Below are 12,976 nucleotides of genomic sequence, written 5' to 3'. Positions count from 1 at the left end.
ATTCTCTTGCTTTGCTTTGCTAGTGTTCCCCGCGCTTGCTCCCATGATCAGTCACTGCCTGCCCCTCTCTTTTTTTTCTGTTGGGGGGAGTGTCCTCCTGATGTAGCCCAAGGGCCACAAGAGTTCGGGCCTTTGGCATTCGGAAGACCTTTTGGTCGTTTTTGTATATTTCTGGAGGGGGACCTTGGGGGGGGGGAAGTTGCACTGGGGGTTTTTGGTGGGTGGGGGGTGGGTTTGTTGCTTTGACTTTCTGTTGGATGTTGTTTCCTTTGATCTTGTATTTCTTGTTCTTTTCACGTTCACGGTAAAACAGATTTGAATATAAGGAATGGAAAAGGTCAAGAACGGACGAAAACTGGAATAAGCACAGCAGGTGCCATAAGGCGGTAAAAGGGGCCAAAAGAGACTACAAGGAAAAAATAGGCAAGGAGGCAAAAAACTTCAAACCGTTCTTTCGATATATTAAGGGGAAACAACCCACGAAGGAAGCGGTGGGACCGTTGTATGACCATGGAATAAAGGGAATGCTAAAAGAGGACAAAGCCGACAAACTGAACACATTTATTGCGTCTGTATTTACCGAAGAGGATATACACAGCATACCGGAACCCATCAGGCTATATGCTGGAAATAAAGATGGGAAACTGACAGGGTTGACGGTCAGTCTAGAAGAGGTATGCGGGCAGATCGATAGGCTTAAGAGTGATAAATCCTCAGGACCAGATGACATCCATCCGAGGGTCATCAAGGAACTGAAAGGGACTATAGCTGAACTGCTTCAACTAATAGCCAATCTGTCGATCAAATCGGGAAATATTCTAGAAGACTGGAAGGTGGCGAATGTTACGTCGATATTCAAAAAAGGTTTGAGGGGAGATCTGGGAAACTACAGACCGGTGAGTCTGACCTTGGTACCGGGAAAGATGATAGAGACGCTGATAAAGGTCCGCATCATTGATCACCTTGACGGACACGGTCTGATGAAGACCAGCCAGCACGGTTTCAGCAAAGGCAAATCTTGTTTGACAAACTTGCTGCACTTCTTTGAGGGAGTAAACAGGCAGATAGACAAGGGTGACCCGGTCGACATTGTATATCTGGATTTTCAGAAGGCGTTCGGCAAGGTTCCACATGAACGACTACTTCGTAAAATTGCGAGCCATGGAATCAAGGGTGAAATACTCACGTGGATTAAAAACTGGCTGGAGCATAGGAAACAGAGATTGGGGGTAAATGGACACTACTCGGACTGGAAGAGCGTCACCAGAGGGGTGCCGCAGGGCTCGGTGCTTGGACCCATAGTAACATAGTATATGACGGCAGATAAAGACCCGAATGGTCCATCCAGTCTGCCCAACCTGATTCAATTTAATTTTTTTTTATTTTTTCTTCTTAGCTATTTCTGGGCAAGAATCCAAAGTTTTACCCAGTACTGTGCTTGGGTTACAACTGCCGAAATCTCATTTAAAACCTACTCCAGCCCATCTACACCCTCCCAGCCATTGAAGCCCTCCCCAGCCCATCCTCCACCAAACAGCCATATACAGACACAGACCATGCAAGTCTGCCCAGTACTGGCCTTAGTTCAATTTTTAATATTATTTTCTGATTCTAGATCCTCTGTGTTCATCCCACGCTTCTTTGAACTCAAGTCACAGTTTTACTCTCCACCACCTCTCTCGGGAGCGCATTCCAGGCATCCACCACCCTCTCTGTAAAGTAGAACTTTCTAACATTGCCTCTGAATCGACCACCCCTCAACCTCAAATTATGTCCTCTGGTTTTACCATTTTCCTTTATCTGGAAAAGATTTTGTTCTACGTTAATACCCTTCAAGTATTTGAACATCTGAATCATATCTCCCCTGTCTCTCCTTTCCTCTAGGGTATACATATTGAGGGCTTCCAGTCTCTCCTCATACGTCTTCTGGCGCAAGCCTCCTATCATTTTCGTCACCCTCCTCTGGACTGACTCAAGTCTTCTTACGTCCTTCGCCAGATACGGTCTCCAAAACTGAACACAATACTCTAAGTGGGGCCTTACCAATGACCTGTACAGGGGCATCAACACCTTCTTCCTTCTACTGGCTACGCCTCTCTTTATACAGCCCAGCATACTTCTGGCAGCAGCCACTGCCTTGTCACACTGTTTTTTCGCCTTTAGATCTTCGGACACTATCACCCCAAGGACCCTCTCTCCGTCCGTGCATATCAGCTTTTCTCCTCCCAGCATATACGGTTCCTTCTGATTATTAATCCCCAAATGCATTACTCTGCATTTCTTTGCATTGCCAGGCATTAGACCATTCCTCTAACTTTTGCAGATCCTTTTTCATATTTTCCACTCCCTCGTCAGTGTCTATTCTGTTACAAATCTTGGTATCATCTGCAAAAAGGCACACTTTTCCTTCTAACCCTTCAGCAATGTCACTCACAAACATATTGAACAGGATTGGCCCCAGCACCGAACCCTGAGAGACTCCACTACTCACCTTTCCTTCCTCTGAGCGACTTCCATTAACCACCACCCTCTGGCGTCTGTCCGACAGCCAGTTTCTAACTCAGTTCACCACTTTGGGTCCTAACTTCAGCCCTTCAAGTTTGTTCAACAGCCTCCTATGAGGAACTGTATCAAAGGCTTTGCTGAAATCTAAGTAAATTACATCTAGCATGTGTCCTCGATCCAGCTCTCTCAAAAAATTCAATCAGGTTCGTTTGGCACGATTTACCTTTTGTAAAGCCATGTTGCCTCGGATCCTGTAACCCATTAAATTCAAGGAAGTACACTATCCTTTCTTTCAGCAACACTTCCATTATTTTTCCAACAACTGAAGTGAGGCTCACCGGCCTGTAGTTTCCTGCTTCATCCCTGTGACCACTTTTATGAATAGGGACCACATCCGCTCTCCAATCCCCAGGAATCACTTCCGTCTCCAGAGATTTGTTGAATAAGTTTTTAATAGGACTCGCCAGAACCTCTCTGAGCTCCCTTAGTATCATGGGATGGATCTCGTCTGGTCCCATCGCTTTGTCCACCTTCAGTTTTTCAAGTTGCTCATAAACACTCTCCTCCGTGAACGGCGCAGAATCTACTCCATTTTCTCGTATAACTTTGCCAGACAATCTTGGTCCTTCTCCAGAATTTTCTTCTGTGAACACAGAACAGAAGTATTTGTTTAGCACATTTGCCTTTTACCTCATCATTCTCCACATATCGGTTCCCAGCATCTTTTAGTTAATTAATTCCATTTTTCATCTTCCTCCTTTCACTAATATATCTGAAAAAAATTTTGTCTCCCTTTTTTATATTTTTAGCCATTTGTTCTTCCGCCTGTACTTTTGCCATACGCATCTCTCTTGGCTTCTTTCAGTTTCACCATGTAGTCCTTTCTGCACTTCTCTTCTTGGGTTATTTTATATTTCATGAATGCCAACTCTTTCACCTTTATTTTCTCTGCCACTAGTTTGGAGAACCATATCAGCTTCCTTTTTCTCTTGTTTTTATTGATTTTCTTCACATAAAGGTCCGTAGCCATTTTTATCGCTCCTTTCAGCTTAGACCACTGTCTTTCCACTTCTCTTATGTCCTCCCATCCTAACAGCTCTTTCTTCAGGTACTCTCCCATTGCATTAAAGTCTGTACGTTTGAAATCTAGGACTTTAAGTATTGTGCGGCCGCTCTCCACTTTAGCCGTTATATCAAACCAAACCATTTGATGATCGCTACTTCCCAGGTGAGCAGCCACTCGAACATTAGAGATACTCTCTCCATTTGTGAGGACCAGATCCAATATCGCTTTTTCCCTTGTGGGTTCCGTCACCATTTGTCTGAGCAGAGCCTCTTGAAAGGCATCCAAAATCTCCCTACTTCTTTCCGATTCTGCAGACAGAACATTCCAGTCCACATCCAGCAGGTTGAAATCTCCCAACAGCAGAATCTCCTCTTTCCTTCCAGACTTTTGGATATCCATAATCAGATCCTTATCAATTTGCTGCGATTGAGTCGGAGGTCTGTAGACTACACCCATGTAGATAGAAGTTCCATCTTCTCTTTTCAGATGTTCAGATTAGCAATAGCTAGATATTTGAGACTCTGCTGTATTATGGTTCCTTCTAGAGCAGGGGTGTCAAAGTCCCTCCTCGAGGGCTGCAATCCAGTCGGGTTTTCAGGATTTCCCCCATGAATATGCATGAGATCTATTTGCATGCACTGCTTCCATTGGATGCTAATAGATCTCATGCATATTTATTAGGGAAATCCTGAAAACCTGACTGGATTTCGCCCTCCGGGAGGGACTTTAACACCCCTGTTCTAGAGCATTATAATTGTAGGGATCCTAAATCTAACCATTAGATGCTGCCATTACTGAGACTCATCTCCCTTTTGGGGTTATTAATCTTAAACAAATGCCATGCTTCAGCTCTCTCAGGAACTGATGCTAGGTTCTCCAAATTGAAGTGCACAGAACCTCCACTTAGTACTGAACCTGTATTAAAACTTGGTATACCTTTGGGTGGCCTATATGGTATCACAGCGGTGTACAAAAAAATACAAATGAAAAAAAAATTGTTAAAATACTACACACAGTATCACCAATGCAATAATATCTGGAGGCTAATTAACAATAACGACACACATAACAAGACTGAGAAAAAATTGTGGAATAAGACAGCAAATACCCCGGAGCATGGATTAGTGCAAATAAATTTGATCATGTTCACAACTTCTCCAAGCAGAACGGTTGCACACCAAATTACCTTCAAAATACTCTCCATGGTATACAAGATACACCACTCTGGTCTACCTTTTTATTTTTCCCGTCATTGATAACGTATTCACCATCTAGATCCTTATGCTCTTCACAATCCAACCAATTATATGTCCCTTCTGTCTGTCAGGTTTGCTATGAGTCAACCCATTCTAATATTTTTAGTGTTATAGAATTCACATTATAGAATTCAATACCTTTTGACAGGTCAAGATCATCATATCTGGAATTTTGTGCAGTTCTTAAACTTTTCTATTTAGAGATGCATTTTGTAATTAACCCATCTCATTCAATTTTCCCCTGTCAGGATTTGCTTTAACCTCAGCTTGGGGGCCCTGTGTTTTGGCATACTCTCACTAGCATGATATTTCTTTCCCATCTTCCTATTGTTCTTAAACGAATGGAGTTCTACCTTTTCAATTATCTTTTATCTGCTCATGCATTTTGGCTAAGTCTTGATTTTAAATGTAAAGCACATAGAAGGCCTCAGCTCTAGCATGGTATATCAAATTTTAATAGAACTTGAAACGTGATTAGTGACTTGTTCCCATAAAAAGTAAGGTGATAATGTCCTCGGTGCAGATTGTTGATGAGGTCTTACTGTGTCTAGGCTTTTAATTTTCAGGATATTTCTTTGCTAATATTAGAGCAGGTTTAGCTGCTGTCTAACTTTCCGATATGGCCTTCATATTAGTAATATTATTAGCAAAAAATTCACAAGTGTTTGCTTCTTCAGTATGCTGTCAAAAGATGTTGTTTTCATTCCGACAGCATCCCTCTACTCATCCTAAATAGAACAAAACCCCTTATTCCATCTGCAGATAGCTTGCTTGTAGAATATACACAGCTGTACAAACATGCCTGACCTCACAAAAGGTTGATGCTGTGTTTGTTAAACAGTCAGGAGTCAGATATATTTTGTATATGTGTGACAAGGCCCAAAAGAGCAATTAGATAAGACAGTCTGAATAGGCGGGAGAAAAGGGAAAGAAATCACTCAACAAAGCCACTTTGATGTATGATTTTGATCCCATCCTAGTTTTCAAATTTCTCAGTATTTTCTGGGCCTTGACTGTATGGAATGACATGAATAAAAATTGAAGCAGACAGAGCTAAATGAAGGTATAGGCAAATTAAGGTATTTTTCTAAGTTAAGCCTTTTCTCTGTTCCCCTCCCCTCCACAAGTCCCCTTCCCCCCACCCCACAAGTCCAGCACTGCTCCTTCATCTCTTTCACTTCCCTACACCTAGGCAATTGGTGACTCGACTGTTTGGGGAGTCTAAAGTCTGATGGGATGGGCAAAACTGGGTCAAGTTAGCATTTTTTGCCCATCCCACCAAACCTTAGACTCCCCAAACAGTCAAGTCACCAATTGCCTAGGTGTAGGGAAGTGAAAGAGATGAAGGAGCAGTGCTAGACTTGTGGGGTGGGGATAAAGAAAAGGAGAAAGACTGGAACTGGGTGGTGGGGACCAAGAAAAGGCTAAACCTCCAAAGCTGGGTATTTTGGCACCCTTATTTGCCAATGCCCTGAGCCAGAGCCTCATCTTGTCCAGTGATTAAGCTGACCCTGCCTACTTCTCAGCCCACTGCTGCAGAGGCCCACCCAAAACAATCAGTTATGGCTGCCTTTCTTCCCTCTATCCCACATCTGGATCCAAAATTTGCCCTACTCGGCCCACAACCTGGAAACTCCTCCCTCTCTCTAAACCTCCACCTTCCTGTTGTACTCATCACCCTTGCAGGTGGGTACAGTGGCATTGCCACTGCCTGCGCTGGCTCTGCAGTCTTCCCTCTGCCATGCCCCACCCTCACAAATGTCACTTCTTGTTTTCTTTCTTGTGGGCCAGCGTAAGTAGTGGATGCACATTGTTGCTGCCAACCAGAAACTGAGGTACAGTAGGAAGGGGAGTTGCTGGGCTGTGGGCAGAAAAGGGTGGCAGCAAATGCCAGATCTAGGAACAGAAGGAGAGCAGGCAAGATACAGGATAAAGTGTGTGTGGCAGCAGTTTGGGAAGGCCCATCCAAAATAACAGGTCTGTCAATGCTACTGTTGCAGAGCTACCAAGTTATATGGTTCCAGGAAGGCGTCTTTTGACCAATCCTGTCTTTGCACACTATAGAGTTACCAGATTTTCTGTTTGGAAAATCCAGACCCTAGACCCAACCCCAGGCCTGCCCAATCCCACCCTAGCTCTGCCCCAACCCCACCCCCACTACCTGCTCTCACTGGGCAGGAGGGCATCCACACATGCGTGGATGTTACACGATGACATCACACGCATGTTCATATGTGTGACATCATCACGTGCCCATGCACAGATACCCTCCTGCCCGATGGCGATTTGATAGCTTTTCAAAACTCGGACAAAGTGCCGGATTTTGAAAGTCATCTGGACCCCCGGACATGTCCAGGGAAATCCGTACGTCTGGTAACCTTAGCACACTAAGCTGTGATGTAAGTTCAATTTGTAATCCCTGATACCAGCAATTGAAATCAGATCCTATAATAAACAGGATAAGGTTGTGAGAAATCCAGGACTGGCTCAATTTCCCACCCAAAACTGGGTAACTTGGCAGCTCTCTCTCTCTCTAATCATTAAGCCACTCCATGATTTGTAGCATGTGCTTGCCTAATCACAGTTTGGTTGTATTTGCTTCAAGGTGTTAGCAGGCCTCATACCCAACTATCTTTTGGATTCGTTTACATTTGCTAGTTCAAAACATTTTAGACATTAACATGCTCTATTCCCTTTTCATCTGTTAAAGGCTGTAAATTTAAAAGATATCATCAATGGGATAGATTCACTAAGCCCACCGATCGTGTTTGTGATCGTTTAGCGACTCGATTTTTCCCCGACCCGATTCACTAACCTTGTGGCCGATTAACATCCGATCAGATCCCATCCACCCATGCAAATGAGAGGGAAACAGCATGCAAAGTAGGAAGGACGCGATTCACTAAACAAAATTAGGAACACCAACTGGGCTGGCCGATCTGAAAAGAAGCGACTGCTGGGGACCAGTCGCTCATGTCCTTTCTGACTGTCCTGCCAGCCCTGCAGCCCTGAAATAAACCTGCTCTCTGCCTCCCCTGACTCTCCTGCTCTCTGCCGCCCTTCCCTGCAGTGTGTGCCCATGGTTTTAACCCACAGGTTTAAAGCGGGGCTGCATTACAGCATGTTCTGTTCTATTCTATTCTAGAACACGCCGCAGTGCAGCCCCGCTTTAAACCCACGGGCTTGGGAGTAAAAAGAAAAAAAAAGTTATGCCACGGGGAGCAAGCACATGCGCAGACCAGCTACAGGCAAAAAAGATGGTCTGCAGATGTGTCAGGATCGCTCTTCAGCATCCGTCTGGTCAGTGTGGGGCAGGCCTCCAATCACATTCATCTGCATAAAGGCTGCAAGGGTGAATGCATTGGATCGAATTGGATCAATGTCTTCTGTCTTATCAAGTGGCATCTTGGGACAAGGATTTGAATCATCTAATTATATCTTCTAACACTTATCAACAATTCAGGTGACTTTTAAAACCATATTTGTTTACTAGATCTATTCACTTTTCTCTTTTGTAAACCACATACTTAACGTAAATGTGGTATAGAAGCGAGTTTTTATGTTATGATGTTCTATAAAGTCCACCTGACATTAGGTATCCACGCTGGTGTGCCTAGCTTAATTGTTTTAATAGACTTCAATGTGCCTATAATTGACAATTAGCACCTCATAATTTATTTACTTAAAAATTTATATCCCACATAATCCCTAAATTACACTTAGGGCTAGATTCACTAAGGGTACAGATCCGATCCATGTCCAGGGGGCTGATTCACGAATTGCCCTCATGCAAATGAGGGCAATTGGAATCACGCCCCCAACCGCCTGCCTGGATCGCTCTATAGCGATCCCAATGCATGCGCAGACTATCTGTAGATGGTCTGCGTATGCGCTGGCCTAGCACGGCAGAGAATTTTTAAAAAACTGGTTTTTTTTAAGTTCAAGAAGTTTTATTTGTATTTCTGTGAAAGGGAGAACAAGTAAACAACAAGGCACAGAACATAGAAATGCAATGTCCAATTCAGAACACAGTAGCAAAAAAGAAATATAATACAAGTCATATCATGAGACATGTCGTAAACAAATTATGCATGGAATAACCCCAAAGTACAGGTAAGAAGTTCACGATTCAAATAAAAGGTGATAGAGAAACATCTAAAAGAAGCCGCCATTGCCGTTCAAACGAGTGCAAAGATTTATTTTTAATGGCAGCAGCTCTCTCATATTTTGCTGTGACACATAACATGTTCCACCACATAGTATAAGTAACCAGAGATAAATTCTTCCAGTTCTGTAGAACTAATTTTACAGCCAATTGCAACATAAGAGTGAAGAGCTTCTTATCATCATCATGCAAATCATGTATGAGAGTATGGGTACCAAAAAGTACTATAGCAGGGGTAAGAGTTATGTTAATACTAAAGACAGCACAGAGTTTCTTCCAAATGGACTGCCAGAATGGAGTAATGAGAGAGCAGTAGAAGAGCTGGTGCAGAAAGGTACCACGCTCCTTAGAGCAGGACCAACAGCGGCCAGGTTCAGAGGCTTTGAAGTGAGCCAATTTTATGCGGAGTCCATATTGCTCTATGAAGCACAAAGTACATGGTTTGCTTTAATGAGGAAGAACAAGAAGAACGTAAAGATGTAGACCATATGCTTCTCCATGTGTCAAGTAAAGGAGGTAATTGTAGATCAAATTCCCAAGTTTGCTCTGTGCCGATCGGCTGAAGGAAAGTTTCCAGTTGCAAGAGTTTGTACCATCTGGAAGCACAACCCTTAATAGCATGTAGTTTAGAGAACAACGATAGTAGGCTAGGCTGGTCAGTCGTGAGCGGAGAGCCACGTGTTGTAGAAGAAATACAGTGTATCAGCTGTATCCAACGGAAGTGCTGGGAATCAGCAATATCAAAAGTCTGTTGTAGTTGGGCAAAAGACAACCAGGTATTTTCATCTCGAAGGTCATTAATAGCCCATATTCCAGAACTTTGCCAATCCGACCAGTGAATACAGGCTCCTTGAATTTTAAAGGCAGAATTGTTCCAGATAGGGGAATGCATGGTTGAGGACCAGGGATGCTCCAAATGTTTCTCAAGCAAAGCCACTGCAGATTTAGCACTGTGATAAATGGGGCAGATAGATTTATGTAGATATTGAAAAGGCAGGTACTGAAGAGATTGCATTTTAAAAGAGTATAACTCCCAGTTATACCATATCGGTGAATAAACAGATGTCGTCTGCATATACCAATAGGAGACTTGTTGAAGGAGGAAGGCGACATGATAAGAACGAAGATCCGGAAAGTTGACACCCCCAAATTCTTTGCCAGCTTTCAGTTTGGTCAACGCTATTCTCGGTGGTTTAGAGTTCCACAAAAAGGAAACAGGAGCACGCTCTAACGAGTTATAAACAGTAACAGGAAAAAGAATGGGGATCATATACAAGAAATATATGATCTTAGGCACCACCATCATTTTAATGGTACTTAAACGACCCCACCATGTGAGGCGCAATGGAGACCAGCAAGATAACAAATCTTTAACCAAGTTCTGAAGTTTAATGGCATTAAGCGATAGTGTTTCTTCAATAGTTGGAGCAAAGTATATTGCCAGGTATTTCAGTGCCTTATCCGCCCATTCAAAATTGAAGTGTTGAAGATCATATTTAACTTCTGGATGGTTGAGAGGCAAAATTTCAGATTTGGTCTGATTGAGTTTGTAGCCAGAAACACAGGCATATGCAGTGATGGCATCCAAGATGTGAGAGATGGAGTCCGGAGACGTGTACGACAGAATGTCGTCTGCATAAGCCGAATATTTGACAGTGAACTGATCCAAGCTAATTCCCTTGATTGCAGGGTTCTGTTTGAAGGATAGTAGCAGAGGCTCCAGTGCGATGTTAAAAAGCAGGGGTGACAAGGGGCACCCCTGACGTGTACCACGACTTGGATGAAAAGGAGTTGATAGCTGGTTGTTAATAAGGATTCTAGTGGATGGTGAAGTATACAGTACTCTAATCATGTTAATAGCAGGTTCAGAAAAGCCAAATCTTCTCAGGGTGCAGAATAAGAAAGGCCATTCTACCCTATCAAAGGCCTTTTCTGCATCAAGGCCAAGAGACAGATGAGGTGTGTTTAGCTTTTTTGCGAGCCCGTGGTTTTAACCTGCTTTAAACCCGCCCAGGTTAAAACCATGGGCTTGCATTGCGGGGAAGGGTGGGAGAGTCGGAACAGGTGGGAGAGTCGGGGCTGCAGGAGATCGGGGCAGAGAGCAGGAAAGCAGGTGGGAAGCAGGGCGGCAGAAGGCAGGGCAGTCGGAAAGGACCGGAGCGACTGGCCCTCAGCAGTCGCTTGTTTGTGATCGGCCAGCCCAGTCGGTGTTGCTGGATTTTTGCTTGTGAATCGTTGCGTGCCCTCATTTGCATGCACGGATTGGAGGATGATCGGGACACAAGTTAGTGAATCGGGTTGGAGGGAAATCGGGTCACAAATCGATCGGTACATGATCGATTTGCTTAGTGAATCTAGCCCTAAATTAGATGTTAGGCATGGTTAGGGGGTGGATCGTGGGCGTGTTTTGTATACAGGCGCCTAATTTGGACTTAGGCGCTGGAAGGCACCCAACCTGTGTGTACACCTTTAAGCCCAGAAAGCTCTGGAATAACGAGGGTGCACCTAAAGTTAGGATACCTAAAGACACCTAAGGCCGCTTAGGTGGCACTAGACGTGATTCTATTAAGGGCATCTAACTTTTAAAGAATCTTGGTTAGCGTTGCAGCTAGAGTCAAATCTAGCACTCTATACATGTTCCACTTCTTTATAATCCAATTTAATGGTCACCCAGTCAAAAAAAAAAAAAAAAAAAGATTAGATTCGTCTGACAAGACCTGCCTCTAGTAAAACCATGCTGCCTTGGATCCTCTAATCTAGTCATTCCTCCTAGCCTCTCCTTTACATATGCTTTTGTGGAACGCAACCACATCTGCCCATCTCTAGTGCTCCAGGACAAACATAACTCCACACTACAGCAGTATTGAAAAGGTCAGACAATGGAGCCACCAAAACTTCCCTATGTTTTAACATTCGACTTTTGACGACGGATTACTTTTTACTACTTTGTGGGTATTTTTCTTTTTATATATTTCAACCAGCTTTTGTCGCCACCACTGTGAGTTTTTATAGTGCGTTCGCTTCAATACAGTACTTTATTTCTCAGATTTTGTTACTCCTGAGGCAAGCGGTTCTATGTCGAGTTTGTCTGTATATTTCTGTTACAATCTATATCCTCCAATGGATGGGAGATTTTTTGTTTGGTTTTTAAATTCTTTATTCATTTTTGAAATCCAATAAATAGTGCAACAGGTTAACAAGCAAATAATATAATAGACAGCACTCCAAACAATCAAATGGTATAATAAGTACTTAACACCCCCCTAACCCTCCCTCCCGCCCCACCTGGATGTGCACAGCATTCTCTTCATGAATCAAAGGGAAATAATATTAATACTTAATATGAATCAATGGCACCTTATAATAATAATACCTAATAATTAATTCTTACAAAAATTTGTTAATGGACCCCATATTAGAGAATAACACGGTGACAAAATTTATCACCGTTCCCATCCCCGGAAATAATCCCATGTCATTTTCTAGTGTCTATTTCAACCTCAGTCCTTCTACACCAGCATTCTTCAAAGCAAAGCTTGCGGGTCAGTGGTTGTGGCCATTCATTCTCTGATTCTTCCCTCTCTTTTTAAAGAATGACATGAAGATGGTTTCCTGCGGTTATCCGCAGGGACGGGAACGGTGATGAATTTTGTCACTGTGTCATTCTCTACCCCATATCTCCTTAAATTTACTATGATGTCCCAATTGTAACTAATTCATATGTTCAAATTTATATATTTGGCATAAGGTTTCCCACCACAAACTATAATTTAAGTTATCCCAAGATTCCCAATTTTTCGTATTAAGTTGCATAGCAACTCCTGTCATAATGAGAAGTAATTTTTTCTGGTTAGCCTTGATCGGACTCTTGGGCAATAATGACGTTCCAAACATATGACAATGATAATGGAACTTCCAAGATCGTATTAATTTGGCCCCAAATAGATCTCCAAAATTTAAGTATCAAGGGACAGTAGAAAATTA

This window comes from Geotrypetes seraphini, chromosome 2 (genome assembly GCF_902459505.1).
Source record: "Geotrypetes seraphini chromosome 2, aGeoSer1.1, whole genome shotgun sequence".
NCBI lineage: Eukaryota > Metazoa > Chordata > Amphibia > Gymnophiona > Dermophiidae > Geotrypetes > Geotrypetes seraphini.
This window is presented reverse-complemented; position numbering follows the sequence as displayed.